Genomic DNA, 14732 nt, shown 5'->3' with positions numbered 1-14732 from the left:
CAGTGTGACATTCCCTCAGTACAGTCCCTCTAAACAGTGAGATACTCCCTCAGTACAGTCCCTCTAAACAGTGAGATACTCCCTGAGTACTGTCCCTCTGACAGTGTGACACTCCCTCAGTACTGTCCCTCTGACAGTGAGACAATCCCTCAGTACTGTCCCTGGAAACAGAGAGACACTCCCTCAGTACTGTCTCTCTGACAGTGCGACACTCACTCAGTACTGTCCCTCTGACAGTGAGACACTCACTCAGTACTGTCCCTCTGACAGTGTGACACTCCCTCAGTACTGTCGCTCTGACAGTGTGACACTCCCCCAGTACTGTCCCTCTGACAGTGAGACACGCCCTCAGTACAGTCACTCTAAACAGTGAGATACTCCCTCAGTACTGTCCCTGGAAACAGAGAGACACTCCCTCAGTACTGTCCCTCTGACAGTGTGACACTCCTTCAGTACTGTCCCTCTGACAGTGAGACACTCCCTCAGTACAGTCCCTCTAAACAGTGAGATACTCCCTCAGTACTGTCCCTGGAAACAGAGAGACACTCCATCAGTACTGTCTCTCTGACAGTGAGACACTCACTCAGTACTGTCCCTCTGACAGTATTACTCTCCCTCAGTACTGTCACTCTGACAGTGTGACACTCCCCCAGTACTGTCCCTCTGACAGTGAGACACTCCCTCAGTACAGTCCCTCTAAACAGTGAGATACTCCCTCAGTACTGTCCCTGGAAACAGAGAGACACTCCCTCAGTACTGTCTCTCTGACAGTGAGACAATCCCTCTGTACATTCCCTCTATACAGTGAGATACTCGCTCTGTCCTGTCCCTGGAAACAGAGAGACACTCCCTCAGTACTGCCTCTAAAGAGTGAGGCACTCACTCAGTACTGTCCATCAGACAGTCAGACACTCCCTCAGTACTGTCCCTCTGACTGTGTGACGCTCCCTCAGTACTGTCGCTCTGACAGTGTGACTCTCCTTCAGTACTGTCCCTCTGACAGTGTGACACTCCCTCAGTACTGTCAATCTAAACAATGATACACTCCGTCTGTACTGTCCCTCTAAACATTGAGACACTCTCTCAGTACAGTCCCTCTAAACAGTGAGATACTCCCTCTGTACTGTCCCTCTGACAGTGTGACACTCCCTCAGTACACTCCCTCTAAACAGTGAGATACTCCCTAAGTACTGTCCCTCTGACAGTGTGACACTCCCTCAGTACTGTCCCTCTGACAGTGAGATAATCCCTCTGTACATTCCCTCTATACAGTGAGATACTCCCTCTATCCTGTCCCTGGAAAAAGAGAGACACTCCCTCAGTACTGTCCCTCTAAAGAGTGAGGCACTCACTCAGTACTGTCCATCAGACAGTCAGATACTCCCTCAGTACAGTCCCTCTGACAGTGAGACACTCCCTCAGTACGGCCCCTTTGACAGTGAGACAATCCCTCAGTACTGTCCGTCTGACAGTATGACACTCCCCCAATACTGTCCCTCTGACAGTGAGACACTCCCTCAGTACTGTCCCTCTTACAGTGTGACACTCTCTCAGTACTGTCCCTCTGACAGTGAGACACTCCCTCAGTACAGTCCCTTTGACAGTGAGACAATCCCTCAGTACTGTCCGTCTGACAGTGTGACACTCCCTCAGTACTGTACCTATAAAAAGTGAGACACTCCCTCAGTACCGTCTCACTGATTGTGAGACATTCCCTCTGTACTGTCCCCCTAAACAGTGAGGCACTCCCGCATAACTGTCCCTCAGACAGTGAGACACTCCCTCAGTACGGTCCCTTTGACAGTGAGACAATCCCCCAGTACTGTCCCTCTGACCGTGAGACACGCCCTCAGTACAGTCACTCTAAACAGTGAGATACTCAGTCAGTACTGTCCCTGGAAACAGAGAGACACTCCCTCAGTACTGTCCCTCTGACAGTGTGACACTCCTTCAGTACTGCCCTCTGACAGTGAGACAATCCCTCTGTACATTCCCTCTATACAGTGAGATACTCGCTCTGTCCTGTCCCTGGAAACAGAGAGACACTCCCTCAGTACTGTCCATCAGACAGTCAGATACTCCCTCAGTACCGTCCCTCTGACAGTGAGACACGCCCTCAGTACTGTCCCTCTGACTGTGTGACACTCCCTCAGTACTGTCACTCTGACAGTGTGACACTCCCTCAGTACTGTACCTCTGACAGTGAGACACTCCCTCAGTACTGTCCATCTGACAGTGAGACACTCCCTCATTACTGTCCCTCTGACAGTGAGACACCCCTCAGTACTGTCCCTCTGACAGTCAGACAATCCCTCTGTACTGTCCCACTAAATAGTGAGACACTCCCTCAGTATTTTCCCTCTGACAGTGTGACACTCTCTCTGTACTGTACCTCTGATAGTGTGACCCTACTTCAGTACTGTCCCTCTGACAGTGTGACACTCCCTCAGTACTGTCCCTGGAAACTGAGAGACACGCCCTCAGTACAGTCTCTCTGACAGTGAGACACTCAATCAGTACTGTTCCTCTGACAGTGTGACAATCCCTCAGTACTGTCGCTCTGACAGTGTGACACTCCCCCTGTACTGTCCCTCTGACAGTGAGACACTCCCTCAGTACTGTCCTTCTGACAATGAGACACTCCCTCAGTACTGTCCCTCTGACAGTGAGGCACCCCTCAGTACTGTCCCTCTGACAGTCAGACAATCCCTCTCTACTGTACCTCTGATAGTGTGACACTCCCGCAGTACTGACCCTCGGAGAGTGTGACACTCCCTCAATATTGTCCATCTAAACAGTGAGGCACTCCCTCAGTACTGTCCCTCAGACAGTGTGACTCTCCTTCTGTACTGTCCCTCTAAACAGTGAGATACTCCCTCAGTACTGTCCCTCTAAAGAGTGAGGCACTCACTCAGTACTGTCCATCAGACAGTCAGATACGCCCTCATTACTGTCCCTCTGACTGTGTGACACTCCCTCAGTACTGTCGCTCTGACTGTGTGACACTCCCCCTGTACTGTCATTCTGACAGTGAGACACCCCCCTAGTACTGTCCCCTTTACAGTGTGACACTCCCTCAGTACTGTCCCTCTGACAGTGAGACACCCCTCAGTACTGTCCCTCTGACAGTCAGACAATCCCTCTGTACTGTCCCTCTAAACAGTTTGACTCTCCTTCAGTACTGTCCCTCTGACAGTGTGACATTCCCTCAGTACAGTCCCTCTAAACAGTGAGATACTCCCTCAGTACAGTCCCTCTTACAGTGTGACACACCCTCAGTACTGTCCCTGGAAACTGAGAGACACGCCCTCAGTACAGTCTCTCTGACAGTGAGACACTCAATCAGTACTGTTCCTCTGACAGTGTGACAATCCCTCAGTACTGTCGCTCTGACAGTGTGACACTCCCCCTGTACTGTCCCTCTGACAGTGAGACACTCCCTCAGTACTGTCCTTCTGACAATGAGACACTCCCTCAGTACTGTCCCTCTGACAGTGAGGCACCCCTCAGTACTGTCCCTCTGACAGTCAGACAATCCCTCTCTACTGTACCTCTGATAGTGTGACACTCCCGCAGTACTGACCCTCGGAGAGTGTGACACTCCCTCAATATTGTCCATCTAAACAGTGAGGCACTCCCTCAGTACTGTCCCTCAGACAGTGTGACTCTCCTTCTGTACTGTCCCTCTAAACAGTGAGATACTCCCTCAGTACTGTCCCTCTAAAGAGTGAGGCACTCACTCAGTACTGTCCATCAGACAGTCAGATACGCCCTCATTACTGTCCCTCTGACTGTGTGACACTCCCTCAGTACTGTCGCTCTGACTGTGTGACACTCCCCCTGTACTGTCATTCTGACAGTGAGACACCCCCCTAGTACTGTCCCCTTTACAGTGTGACACTCCCTCAGTACTGTCCCTCTGACAGTGAGACACCCCTCAGTACTGTCCCTCTGACAGTCAGACAATCCCTCTGTACTGTCCCTCTAAACAGTTTGACTCTCCTTCAGTACTGTCCCTCTGACAGTGTGACATTCCCTCAGTACAGTCCCTCTAAACAGTGAGATACTCCCTCAGTACAGTCCCTCTAAACAATGAGATACTCCCTCAGTACTGTCCCTCTGACAGTGTGACACTCCCTCAGTACTGTCCCTCTGACAGTGTGACACTCCCTCAGTACTGTCCCTCTGACAGTGTGACACACCCTCAGTACTGTCCCTCTAAACAGTGAGATACTCCCTCAGTACTGTTTCTCTGACAGTGTGACACACCCTCAGTACTGTCAATCTAAACAATGAGACACTCCGTCTGTACTGTCCCTCTAGACATTGAGACACTCTCTCAGTTCAGTCCCTCTAAACAGTGAGACACTCACTCAGTACTGTCCCTCTGACAGTGAAATAATCCCTTTGTACATTCCCTCTATACAGTGAGATACTCCCTCTATCCTGTACCTGGAAAAAGAGAGACACTCCCTCAGTACTGTCCCTCTAAAGAGTGAGGCACTCACTCAGTACTGTCCATCAGAGAAACAGATACACCCTCAGTACAGTTCCTCTGACAGTGAGACACTCCCTCAGTACGGTCCCTTTGACAGTGAGACACTCCCTCAGTACTGTCCGTCTGACAGTGTGACACTCCCCCACTACTGTCCCTCTGACAGTGAGACACTCCCTCAGTACTGTCCCTCGTACACTGTGACACTACCCTCAGAACTGTCCCTCTGACAGTGTGACACTCCCGCAGTACTGACCCTCAGAGAGTGTGACACTCCCTCAATATTGTCCAGCTAAACAGTGAGTCACTCCCTCAGTACTGTCCCTCTGACAGTGTGACTCTCCTTCAGTACTGTCCCTCTGACAGTGTGACACTCCCTCAGTACTGTCAATCTAAACAATGAGACACTCCGTCTGTACTGTCCCTCTAAACATTGAGACACTCTCTCAGTACAGTCCCTCTAAACAGTGAGATACTCCCTCTGTACTGTCCCTCTGACTGTGTGACACTCCCTCAGTACACTCCCTCTAAACAGTGAGATACTCCGTAAGTACTGTCCCTCTGATAGTGTGACACTCCCTCAGTACTGTCCCTCTGACAGTGTGACACTCCCCCTGTACTGTCCCTCTGACAGTGAGACACACCCTCAGTACTGTCCCTCTTACAGTGTGACACTCGCTCAGTACTGTCCCTCTGACAGTGAGACACTCCCTCAGTACTGTCCCTCTGTCAGTGAGACACCCCTCAGTACTGTCCCTCTGACTGTGTGACACTCCCTCAGTACACTAACTCTGACTGTGTGACACTCCCCCAGTACTGTCCCTCTGACAGTGAGACACTCCCTCAGTACTGTACCTCTGACAGTGAGACACTCCCTCAGTACTGTCCGTCTGACAGTGTGACACTCCCCCTGTACTGTCCCTCTGACAGTGAGACACACCCTCAGTACTGTCCCTCTTACAGTGTGACACTCGCTCAGTACTGTCCCTCTGACAGTGAGACACTCCCTCAGTACTGTCCCTCTGTCAGTGAGACACCCCTCAGTACTGTCCCTCTGACAGTGTGACTCTCCCACAGTTCAGTCCCTGTGACAGTGAGACACTAGCTCAGTACAGTCCCTCTGACAGTCAGACAATCCCTCTGTACTGTCCCTCTAAACAGTAAGACACTCCCTCAGTACTGTCCATCTGACAGTCTGACACTCTCTCTGTACTGTACCTCTGACAGTGAGACAATCCCTCTGTACTGTCCCAGTAAACAGTGAGACACTCCCTCAGTACATTCCCACCGACGGAGTGACACTCACTCCGTACAGTACCTCAGATAGCGCGACACTCCCTCAGTACTGTCCCTCTGACAGTCAGACACTCCCTACATACTGTCCCTCTAACAGTGAGACACTCCCTCAGTACTGTCCCTCTGACAGTGTGATACTACCCTCAGAACTGTCCCTCTGACAGTGTGACACTCCTGCAGTACTGACCCTCAGAGAGTGTGACACTCCCTCAATATTGTCCATCTAAACAGTGAGGCACTCCCTCAGTACTGTCCCTCTGACAGTGTGACTCTCCTTCAGTACTGTCCCTCTGACAGTGTGACACTCCCTCAGTACTGTCAATCTAAACAATGAGACACTCCGTCTGTACTGTCCCTCTAAACAGTGAGATACTCCCTCTGTACTGTCCCTCTAAACAGTGTGACACTCCCTCAGTACTGTCCCTCTAAAGAGTGAGGCACTCACTCTGTACTGTCCATCAGACAGTCAGATACTCCCTCAGTACTGTCCCTCTGATTGTGTGACACTCCCTCAGTACTGTCGCTCTGACTGTGTGACACTCCCCCTGTACAGTAATTCTGACAGTGAGACACTCCCTCAGTACTGTCCCCTTTACAGTGTGACACTCCCTCAGTACTGTCCCTGTGACAGTGAGACACCCCTCAGTAATGTCCCTCTGACAGTGTGACTCTCCCACATTTCTGTCCCTGTGACAGTGAGACTCTACCTCAGTACTGTCCCTCTGACAGTCAGACAATCCCTCTGTACTGTCCCTCTGACAGTGTGACACTCCCTCAGTACAGCCCCTCTAAACAGTGAGATACTAACTCAGTATAGTCCCTCTAACCAGTGAGATGCTCCCTCAGTACTGTCCCTCTGACAGTTAGACACTCCCTAAGTACTGTCCCTCTAACAGTGAGACACTCCCTCAGAACTGTCCCTTTGACAGTGTGACACTCCCGCAGTACTGATCCTCAGAGAGTGTGACACTCCCTCAATATTGTCCATCTAAACAGTGAGGCACTCCCTCAGTACTGTCCCTCTGACAGTGTGACTCCCCTTCAGTACTGTCCCTCTGACAGTGTGACACTCCCTCAGTACTGTCAATCTAAACAATGAGACACTCCGTCTGTACTGTCCCTCTAAACAGTGAGACACTCCCTCAGTACTGTCCCTCTAAACAGTGAGATACTCCCTCAGTACTGACCCTCTAAAGAGTGAGGCACTCACTCAGTACTGTCCATCAGACAGTCAGATACTCCCTCAGTACTGTCCCTCTGACAGTGAGACACGCCCTCATTACTGTCCCTCTGATTGTGTGACACTCCCTCAGTACTGTCGCTCTGACTGTGTGACACTCCCCCAGTACTGTCCCTCTGACAGTGAGACACGCCCTCAGTACAGTCACTCTAAACAGTGAGATACTCAGTCAGTACTGTCCCTGGAAACAGAGAGACACTCCCTCAGTACTGTCCCTCTGACAGTGAGACAATCCCTCTGTAAATTCCCTCTATACAGTGAGATACTCCCTCAGTACAGTCCCTCTGACAGTGAGACACTCCCTCAGTGCTGTCCCTCTGACTGTGAGACACGCCCTCAGTACTGTCCCTCTGACTGTGTGACACTCCCTCAGTACTCTCACTCTGACTGTGTGACACTCCCCCAGTACTGTCCCTCTGACAGTGAGACACTCCCTCAGTACTGTACCTCTGACAGTGAGACACTCCCTCAGTACTGTCCGTCTGACAGTGTGACACTCCCCCTGTACTGTCCCTCTGACAGTGAGACACACCCTCAGTACTGTCCCTCTTACAGTGTGACACTCGCTCAGTACTGTCCCTCTGACAGTGAGACACTCCCTCAGTACTGTCCCTCTGTCAGTGAGACACCCCTCAGTACTGTCCCTCTGACAGTGTGACTCTCCCACAGTTCAGTCCCTGTGACAGTGAGACACTAGCTCAGTACAGTCCCTCTGACAGTCAGACAATCCCTCTGTACTGTCCCTCTAAACAGTAAGACACTCGCTCAGTACTGTCCCTCTGACAGTGAGACACACCCTCAGTACTGTCCCTCTGTCAGTGAGACACCCCTCAGTACTGTCCCTCTGACAGTGTGACTCTCCCACAGTTCAGTCCCTGTGACAGTGAGACACTAGCTCAGTACAGTCCCTCTGACAGTGAGACAATCCCTCTGTACTGTCCCACTAAACAGTGAGACACTCCCTCAGTACATTCCCACTGACGGAGTGACACTCACTCAGTACAGTACCTCAGATACTGCGACACTCCCTCAGTACTGTCCCTCTGACAGTCAGACACTCCCTCTGTACTGTCCCTCTAACAGTGAGACACTCCCTCAGTACTGTCCCTCTGACAGTGTGACACCCCTCAGTACTGTCCCTCTGACAGTGTGACTCTCCCTCAGTACTGTCCGTCTGACAGTGAGACACTCCACCTGTACTGTCCCTCTGACAGTGAGACACTCCCTCAGTACTATCCCTCTGACAGTGAGACACTCCCTCAGTACTGTCCCTCTGACAGTGTGACTCTCCCTCAGTACTGTCCCTGGAAACAGAGAGACACTCCCTCTGTACTGTCCCTCAGACAGTGAGACACTCCCTCAGTACTGTCCGTCTGACAGTGAGACACTCCCCCTGTACTGTCCCTCTGACAGTGAGACACTCCCTCAGTACTATCCCTCTGACAGTGAGACACTCCCTCAATACTGTCCGTCTGACAGTGAGACACCCCTCAGTACTGTCCCTCTGACAGTGTGACTCTCCCTCAGTACGGTCCCTTTGACAGTGAGACAATCCCCCAGTACTGTCCCTCTGACAGTGTGACACTCCCTCAGTACTGTCCCTCTGACAGTGAGACAATCCCTCAGTACTGTCCCTGGAAACAGAGAGACACTCCCTCAGTACTGTCTCTCTGACAGTGAGACACTCACTCAGTACTGACCCTCTGACAGTGAGACACTCACTCAGTACTGTCCCTCTGACAGTGTGACACTCCCTCAGTACTGTCGCTCTGACAGTGTGACACTCCCCCAGTACTGTCCCTCTGACAGTGAGACACGCCCTCAGTACAGTCACTCTAAACAGTGAGACGCTCCCTCAGTACTGTCCCTCTGACAGTGTGACACTCCTTCAGTACTGTCCCTCTGACAGTGAGACACTCCCTCAGTACAGTCCCTCTAAACAGTGAGATACTCCCTCAGTACTGTCCCTGGAAACAGAGAGACACTCCCTCAGTACTGTCTCTCTGACAGTGAGACACTCACTCAGTACTGTCCCTCTGACAGTATTACTCTCCCTCAGTACTGTCACTCTGACAGTGTGACACTCCCCCAGTACTGTCCCTCTGACAGTGAGACACTCCCTCAGTACAGTCCCTCTAAACAGTGAGATACTCCCTCAGTACTGTCCCTGGAAACAGAGAGACACTCCCTCAGTACTGTCTCTCTGACAGTGAGACAATCCCTCTGTACATTCCCTCTATACAGTGAGATACTCGCTCTGTCCTGTCCCTGGAAACAGAGAGACACTCCCTCAGTACTGCCTCTAAAGAGTGAGGCACTCACTCAGTACTGTCCATCAGACAGTCAGACACTCCCTCAGTACTGTCCCTCTGACTGTGTGACGCTCCCTCAGTACTGTCGCTCTGACAGTGTGACTCTCCTTCAGTACTGTCCCTCTGACAGTGTGACACTCCCTCAGTACTGTCAATCTAAACAATGAGACACTCCGTCTGTACTGTCCCTCTAAACATTGAGACACTCTCTCAGTACAGTCCCTCTAAACAGTGAGATACTCCCTCTGTACTGTCCCTCTGACAGTGTGACACTCCCTCAGTACTGTCCCTCTAAACAGTGAGATACTCCCTCTGTACTGTCCCTCTGACAGTGAGATAATCCCTCTGTACATTCCCTCTATACAGTGAGATACTCCCTCTATCCTGTCCCTGGAAAAAGAGAGACACTCCCTCAGTACTGTCCCTCTAAAGAGTGAGGCACTCACTCAGTACTGTCCATCAGACAGTCAGATACTCCCTCAGTACAGTCCCTCTGACAGTGAGACACTCCCTCAGTACGGCCCCTTTGACAGTGAGACAATCCCTCAGTACTGTCCGTCTGACAGTATGACACTCCCCCAATACTGTCCCTCTGACAGTGAGACACTCCCTCAGTACTGTCCCTCTTACAGTGTGACACTCTCTCAGTACTGTCCCTCTGACAGTGAGACACTCCCTCAGTACAGTCCCTTTCACAGTGAGACAATCCCTCAGTACTGTCCGTCTGACAGTGTGACACTCCCTCAGTACTGTCCCTATAAAAAGTGAGACACTCCCTCAGTACCGTCTCACTGATTGTGAGACATTCCCTCTGTACTGTCCCACTAAACAGTGAGGCACTCCCGCATAACTGTCCCTCAGACAGTGAGACACTCCCTCAGTACGGTCCCTTTGACAGTGAGACAATCCCCCAGTACTGTCCCTCTGACCGTGAGACACGCCCTCAGTACAGTCACTCTAAACAGTGAGATACTCAGTCAGTACTGTCCGTGGAAACAGAGAGACACTCCCTCAGTACTGTCCCTCTGACAGTGTGACACTCCTTCAGTACTGCCCTCTGACAGTGAGACAATCCCTCTGTACATTCCCTCTATACAGTGAGATACTCGCTCTGTCCTGTCCCTGGAAACAGAGAGACACTCCCTCAGTACTGTCCCTCTAAAGAGTGCGGCACTCACACAGTACTGTCCATCAGACAGTCAGATACTCCCTCAGTACCGTCCCTCTGACAGTGAGACACGCCCTCAGTACTGTCCCTCTGACTGTGTGACACTCCGTCAGTACTGTCACTCTGACAGTGTGACACTCCCTCAGTACTGTACCTCTGACAGTGAGACACTCCCTCAGTACTGTCCATCTGACAGTCAGACAATCCCTCTGTACTGTCCCACTAAACAGTGAGACACTCCCTCAGTACTGTCCCTCTGACAGTGTGACACTCTCTCTGTACTGTACCTCTGATAGTGTGACCCTCCTTCAGTACTGTCCCTCTGACAGTGCGACACTCCCTCATTACAGTCCCACTGACAGTGAGACACTCCCCGTGTACTGTCCCTCTAAACAGTGAGATACTCCCTCAGTACTGTCCCTGGAAACAGAGAGACACTCCCTCAGTACTGTCTCTCTGACAGTGAGACAATCCCTCTGTACATTCCCTCTATACAGTGAGATACTCGCTCTGTCCTGTCCCTGGAAACAGAGAGACACTCCCTCAGTACTGCCTCTAAAGAGTGTGGCACTCACTCAGTACTGTCCATCAGACAGTCAGACACTCCCTCTGTACTGTCCGTCTAAACACTTTGACTCTCCTTCAGTACTGTCCCTCTGACAGTGTGACATTCCCTCAGTACAGTCCCTCTAAACAGTGAGATACTCCCTCAGTACAGTCCCTCTAAACAGTGAGATACTCCCTGAGTACTGTCCCTCTGACAGTGTGACACTCCCTCAGTACTGTCCCTCTGACAGTGAGACAATCCCTCAGTACTGTCCCTGGAAACAGAGAGACACTCCCTCAGTACTGTACCTCTGACAGTGAGACACTCACTCAGTACTGTCCGTCTGACAGTGTGACACTCCCCCTGTACTGTCCCTCTGACAGTGAGACACACCCTCAGTACTGTCCCTCTTACAGTGTGACACTCGCTCAGTACTGTCCCTCTGACAGTGAGACACTCCCTCAGTACTGTCCCTCTGTCAGTGAGACACCCCTCAGTACTGTCCCTCTGACAGTGTGACTCTCCCACAGTTCAGTCCCTGTGACAGTGAGACACTAGCTCAGTACAGTCCCTCTGACAGTCAGACAATCCCTCTGTACTGTCCCTCTAAACAGTAAGACACTCGCTCAGTACTGTCCCTCTGACAGTGAGACACACCCTCAGTACTGTCCCTCTGTCAGTGAGACACCCCTCAGTACTGTCCCTCTGACAGTGTGACTCTCCCACAGTTCAGTCCCTGTGACAGTGAGACACTAGCTCAGTACAGTCCCTCTGACAGTGAGACAATCCCTCTGTACTGTCCCACTAAACAGTGAGACACTCCCTCAGTACATTCCCACTGACGGAGTGACACTCACTCAGTACAGTACCTCAGATACTGCGACACTCCCTCAGTACTGTCCCTCTGACAGTCAGACACTCCCTCTGTACTGTCCCTCTAACAGTGAGACACTCCCTCAGTACTGTCCCTCTGACAGTGTGACACCCCTCAGTACTGTCCCTCTGACAGTGTGACTCTCCCTCAGTACTGTCCGTCTGACAGTGAGACACTCCACCTGTACTGTCCCTCTGACAGTGAGACACTCCCTCAGTACTATCCCTCTGACAGTGAGACACTCCCTCAGTACTGTCCCTCTGACAGTGTGACTCTCCCTCAGTACTGTCCCTGGAAACAGAGAGACACTCCCTCTGTACTGTCCCTCAGACAGTGAGACACTCCCTCAGTACTGTCCGTCTGACAGTGAGACACTCCCCCTGTACTGTCCCTCTGACAGTGAGACACTCCCTCAGTACTATCCCTCTGACAGTGAGACACTCCCTCAATACTGTCCGTCTGACAGTGAGACACCCCTCAGTACTGTCCCTCTGACAGTGTGACTCTCCCTCAGTACGGTCCCTTTGACAGTGAGACAATCCCCCAGTACTGTCCCTCTGACAGTGTGACACTCCCTCAGTACTGTCCCTCTGACAGTGAGACAATCCCTCAGTACTGTCCCTGGAAACAGAGAGACACTCCCTCAGTACTGTCTCTCTGACAGTGAGACACTCACTCAGTACTGACCCTCTGACAGTGAGACACTCACTCAGTACTGTCCCTCTGACAGTGTGACACTCCCTCAGTACTGTCGCTCTGACAGTGTGACACTCCCCCAGTACTGTCCCTCTGACAGTGAGACACGCCCTCAGTACAGTCACTCTAAACAGTGAGATACCCCCTCAGTACTGTCCCTGGAAACAGAGAGACACTCCCTCAGTACTGTCCCTCTGACAGTGTGACACTCCTTCAGTACTGTCCCTCTGACAGTGAGACACTCCCTCAGTACAGTCCCTCTAAACAGTGAGATACTCCCTCAGTACTGTCCCTGGAAACAGAGAGACACTCCCTCAGTACTGTCTCTCTGACAGTGAGACACTCACTCAGTACTGTCCCTCTGACAGTATTACTCTCCCTCAGTACTGTCACTCTGACAGTGTGACACTCCCCCAGTACTGTCCCTCTGACAGTGAGACACTCCCTCAGTACAGTCCCTCTAAACAGTGAGATACTCCCTCAGTACTGTCCCTGGAAACAGAGAGACACTCCCTCAGTACTGTCTCTCTGACAGTGAGACAATCCCTCTGTACATTCCCTCTATACAGTGAGATACTCGCTCTGTCCTGTCCCTGGAAACAGAGAGACACTCCCTCAGTACTGCCTCTAAAGAGTGAGGCACTCACTCAGTACTGTCCATCAGACAGTCAGACACTCCCTCAGTACTGTCCCTCTGACTGTGTGACGCTCCCTCAGTACTGTCGCTCTGACAGTGTGACTCTCCTTCAGTACTGTCCCTCTGACAGTGTGACACTCCCTCAGTACTGTCAATCTAAACAATGAGACACTCCGTCTGTACTGTCCCTCTAAACATTGAGACACTCTCTCAGTACAGTCCCTCTAAACAGTGAGATACTCCCTCTGTACTGTCCCTCTGACAGTGTGACACTCCCTCAGTACTGTCCCTCTAAACAGTGAGATACTCCCTCTGTACTGTCCCTCTGACAGTGAGATAATCCCTCTGTACATTCCCTCTATACAGTGAGATACTCCCTCTATCCTGTCCCTGGAAAAAGAGAGACACTCCCTCAGTACTGTCCCTCTAAAGAGTGAGGCACTCACTCAGTACTGTCCATCAGACAGTCAGATACTCCCTCAGTACAGTCCCTCTGACAGTGAGACACTCCCTCAGTACGGCCCCTTTGACAGTGAGACAATCCCTCAGTACTGTCCGTCTGACAGTATGACACTCCCCCAATACTGTCCCTCTGACAGTGAGACACTCCCTCAGTACTGTCCCTCTTACAGTGTGACACTCTCTCAGTACTGTCCCTCTGACAGTGAGACACTCCCTCAGTACAGTCCCTTTCACAGTGAGACAATCCCTCAGTACTGTCCGTCTGACAGTGTGACACTCCCTCAGTACTGTCCCTATAAAAAGTGAGACACTCCCTCAGTACCGTCTCACTGATTGTGAGACATTCCCTCTGTACTGTCCACTAAACAGTGAGGCACTCCCGCATAACTGTCCCTCAGACAGTGAGACACTCCCTCAGTACGGTCCCTTTGACAGTGAGACAATCCCCCAGTACTGTCCCTCTGACCGTGAGACACGCCCTCAGTACAGTCACTCTAAACAGTGAGATACTCAGTCAGTACTGTCCGTGGAAACAGAGAGACACTCCCTCAGTACTGTCCCTCTGACAGTGTGACACTCCTTCAGTACTGCCCTCTGACAGTGAGACAATCCCTCTGTACATTCCCTCTATACAGTGAGATACTCGCTCTGTCTGTCCCTGGAAACAGAGAGACACTCCCTCAGTACTGTCCCTCTAAAGAGTGCAGCACTCACACAGTACTGTCCATCAGACAGTCAGATACTCCCTCAGTACCGTCCCTCTGACAGTGAGACACGCCCTCAGTACTGTCCCTCTGACTGTGTGACACTCCGTCAGTACTGTCACTCTGACAGTGTGACACTCCCTCAGTACTGTACCTCTGACAGTGAGACACTCCCTCAGTACTGTCCATCTGACAGTCAGACAATCCCTCTGTACTGTCCCACTAAACAGTGAGACACTCCCTCAGTACTGTCCCTCTGACAGTGTGACACTCTCTCTGTACTGTACCTCTGATAGTGTGA

The sequence above is a fragment of the Hypanus sabinus genome, chromosome 7 (genome assembly GCF_030144855.1).
Source record: "Hypanus sabinus isolate sHypSab1 chromosome 7, sHypSab1.hap1, whole genome shotgun sequence".
NCBI lineage: Eukaryota > Metazoa > Chordata > Chondrichthyes > Myliobatiformes > Dasyatidae > Hypanus > Hypanus sabinus.
Note: the sequence above shows the minus strand (reverse complement) of the source record.